We start from the raw sequence: 4,465 nt of genomic DNA on the forward strand, positions 1-4,465 counted from the left end.
ACAAGAAGTTGTATATATTACAACTCGGTTTAATTTATGCTCTCCCATTGGAGAGAGAGTGTATTCTCTTCACAGGGTATTTTTAGCCACCACATGCTTCTGTCTCTCAGGAAGCAACAGCTGAGACAGTGGGATGGGGAGGGCTGGGATGCCTATTTCTGACCCCTGCACTGCCGTCTGGCTTTTTCTAGAAATCAGACAAAGCTGCTTTATTTTTACCCTCCAAGAGATGGACAGGGAGTTTAGAGGCAGGGATAACAGAGAAACATGTGCCTTGACATTCTCAGCATCCTGTCACCACCAGGAAAAGAGGAATTCATGTCCCAAATGCCAGGGACAGCGTGTGTACAGAGCAGTGTGGAAGGAGCTGGAAGGACACCAACAAGTCAGCACAGGAGCAAGCAGGACATCCTAGATACTCTCACCATCCTGGATGCACTAAACCTCTTAGAACCAGCACCTGAGAGCTGTCCCCACCTCCAGTGCTCAGCTGTGGAAGAGAATCTGAGCCTCCTGAGTGGAAAAGGACAGTCCAAAGGAGAGACCAAAGTCAGGAGCAGCAAGGCTCTGGCTTTACCCTGCACCAGTGCAAGTTCAGGGAGACACAAGAAAAAGCCCTCATGTACAAGAGTGAACTCACTGAGAGAACTGAACCCAGCCCACATTGCCCTTCAGCATGTCTTTATCATTTAATAGCACTTCACAGGGCTGGTTCCTGTTAATCTCTCCCTCCACTGAGGAAACCTGATGTTTCCTGCTCTAAGCACTGTGCAGATAACAGTGATTGCAGTCCTCTTCCCACATCTCTGTGCTGCATAGAAAAATCTGCCTGGTTAACAGCAAAAGTGAGCTGCAGAGAAATAAAGAGGGTAAATCCTGTGCATCCCGTGGCAGTAAAATAAATCCTTTACATTTCCAAGGCAGTGGGAAGTATCACTGGGCTCTTTGGGACACAGAACTGCTCAGCAGCTTCTGCTAAAAGCCTCTGGCAGTGTTTCTTGCCTGCAGATGAAGTCTGGTATCATAACAAATTCCTGTCTTATAGCCATACTGTCTGTGCTAAGCACAAACAGTATCAATCCACAGCTCCATAAATTCAGGCTATTCATGTGCTGTGAGCAGTATTTCCATAACAACCAGACCCCTCCAGTGCTCCTGAGGAAGGCCAGAGCTGTCCCAGAGCAATCAGCATCCCAGCTCATCCTGTGCAGCCCAGAAAAGTCACTGCAAGCAATTAATTCCTACGAGTAATTACAATTTCAGCTGCAATGCTCTACGTGTGTGCTAGGTGATGTCAGGATGCTCTGCTCTCATCTCTTGTTCAGAGGTTATTCCCTTGGCTTTAGGCATCTTTTAGAAACTGCCAGAAGGACTTCAGCACCTCAAAATCAGTGCTTACTGGTTTTTTCCTCCCAAACTCACACAGCTTGGAGTGTGGCAATATTGAACACAGTCATTAATCACACCAAGCATTGTTTCTGGTTCCCAGATAACAAATAATACAGAATAGAATAACAGGATAACAAAAATACAACAAAGAATCTATATTTTCAAAATAGATGCTGGACATCAGGGATTTCTTATTTTTCAGTCCATATTTAGAGCAGTGAACCTACTCTGAGCCCCTTGAATAAAACATTGAGTGCCAGTTTTGGAGCATGGAGCAAGGCTGAGCCCTCAGCAGGAGATTATTCTGGGCTTTGGGTCTGAATGGATCCTGGGCTGGAGGGGTGAGTGTCCCCATCCTCCCAAGAGCAGAACTAACAGCACCCTCTGCTGCCCTCTAAAAATTATCCAAATTTGATTTTATCAAATTTAATGGCAGCAGCTTTGGACTGTTGCAAGCAGAGCTCACACGAGCCATGAACTAGAGAGGAAAAAAAAGGAAAAAGCAGGAGGAAAAAAAAATCCCTGTGCCAAGCAGGAGCTCCTGAGACTCCTCCTGCCACTACAATCCAGATTTAACACCCACTGTGACCCCTCACAGGCTGAGATCAATGAACCCCTTTGTGGGGCAACAGCAGGGAAAAGTGGGGGCAAATTACTCTGCTCATTCTGCTTGGGGTGGAAACCATGGGGGCTGAGGGGAATTCAGCCCTGAAAAGGGATGGGTCAATGGGGCCACGAAGGGAAGGGCTGGTAGCAGGTGTAGTATTAACTAGGCAGTTACTAGTAATTATTAGGCAGGGATTACGTAGCTACTAGGAGCTGTTAGGCTGTAGCTATTATTTGCTAGGCAGTTACAAGGCAGTAATTAGTAACTTAGTATTGTTAGATGCTAGATTAGTAAATGTTAGATATATATTAGTAATTGTTAGCTACTTAGATTAGTAAATGTTAGCTATTAGACAGCTACAAAGTCATTACTAGCAGTTGTTAGGCACTAAGATGTTACCAGCAGTTACCACAATTATTATCATATCAATATTATAATATTATTAAGTTATTGCAATGTTGTTAGACTCTTCCTAGTAGTTACTGAGAGACTTTTCTTGTAGTTGCTGAGCAGTTCCTAGGGACTTACTAGCTCTAGTAGTTACTGGGAATTACTAGACAGGTTCTACCAGCTCTGAGGCAATTACAAGGCAGTTACTAATTAATTACTAGCAGTCACTAGCAGTCATTGAATGGCTTTGGTCAGTGGTTTATAAGCACTGACTGCTAGGTTGTATAATGAAAATCAAGTTAAAAAAACTAAAAAAACACACACTTAGCAATGCATAAATCTGGGCTTTATTTAAAATATGAGAGACATCCATTGGCAGCAGCTTTCCCCATTGTCAGTTAAATTTATTACTATTCCTGGAAGCAGAAATAATTCCAGTGGGATTAATCACTCCCTTTAGAAAGCTGACAGCTATTTTAAGCAGTCAGCTTTCTGGAGGAAAGAATGCAAGCTCTTCAAAGGAATATGCTTGGGGAAAGTTGCAATATGGTCTTGCTATGTTTAGGTTTAGATTCCTATTTTCACACATATTTCCTAAATTGAATTGTCGTGTTTCTGAACTCCAAAATCTGCTTTGGTACATTAACAACTTCAGAAGCACTTTGAGCTCCTGGAAATTTCAAGGGGTTTTAGGAGTCTGAGGGTTGTGATTTTTAACCTTCAGAGGTAGCTCACACTCTTATTTTTAGTGCAGAGCTGGTACAGGTTTTGTCATGAGCTAGACACAGCAAGGATTGTTGGTTGTGTTTGTCAGTTCATACCTCTGCCAAACAGAGGTGTGGAACTGCATATTATGGGTACTTTCTGGTCTGAGAATCTGTGAGAACAGAGGGTATCCTTTTCTTCAATGCAAAATCAGCAGTAACTTTCAGCTTTGGAAAGACTCAATGGCACAATTCTTAATGATTTTCATCTCACAACACACACATCCTCCTTTTGGAGCATGTGTGCGTTGTGTGATAAAATTATAAAGAATTTATAATTTTTGTTTTAGTATAAGGAATTTCTTTTGACTTATTGTTAACTAGCTAAAACCCCTTGGTGCCTGTAGGAATGGAGTCAATCTGTAGTTAAAGTCATGCATCCTTTTTCAAGACTCAATAAATAGCTCTCAGATGTTAGAAATTACTCATTTTCCCCTCTCCCTTCTTCAGCACATCTTATTCACTTACTGGAGAGGAGAAAGAGCTTGGGTACCAATTTACTGATCATGTTTCTCATCCAATATTCCACAAACCCCTCTAAAAGGGCACTGAGAGGAGGCTGGGAAATAACATTGCACCTACTGCTCTCTTACAATCAAATGGGAGCATTTGTGTGTCGGAACAGAGCTGGGCAGAAGGACAAGTGCCTTGTCTCAACCTGCCCCAGAGAGTCTGCCAAGTGAGGTGTGTTTCTTTTTGTGTTCCTAGGGCACAAGGAGAACTAAAACATGCCAGTGTGGAAAAGGAAAAGAGTCTATCATCCTAAGGTTTCTTCTTTGGAAGGAATCAGCCACTCAGCATGGACTTACTCAGCTTTCTGCTGCACCCTATTCAAGTTTTTGGTGTATTTCAAGAAGAAAAGCACAGCTGGATCAAACCATGTTCACAGAAACTGAAACAAAAAAAATCAAATACTTGTTTTCTGAAATCCTGAGCTACTGATTTTTTCAATAAAAATCTTTTGACGCTTTAAAAAAGTGTCAAAAAAGGTTTTTTTTTCTGATGAAAGCAGAATAGCTGATTTCAGTCTGCTGCAGCACTGATAATCTGGCCCAGTTCTCATGGGTGTGATAGGAAGGAGGAAGCAGAGGACAGGCTTAGTCCTGTGTTATAGCCAAATTAATGCTAATGTAGTGTTCAAAGATGCATATGAAAGCTTATAAATTAACTCTTGTTATGGCACTCTTTGGGGGAAAATTCTTAGGGTTTGAGTGATGAAACTGGTTTATGGAAACGTGCAGTGCCAGCATTAACAGCATTCATTTCCAAGCAGAAAGCAGTTTGGTGTTTCATTTTTGTGCATTCCCATGAGCTT

This window comes from Pyrgilauda ruficollis, unplaced genomic scaffold, assembly GCF_017590135.1.
Source record: "Pyrgilauda ruficollis isolate IOZ18807 unplaced genomic scaffold, ASM1759013v1 scaffold1, whole genome shotgun sequence".
Classification (NCBI taxonomy): Eukaryota; Metazoa; Chordata; class Aves; order Passeriformes; family Passeridae; genus Pyrgilauda; species Pyrgilauda ruficollis.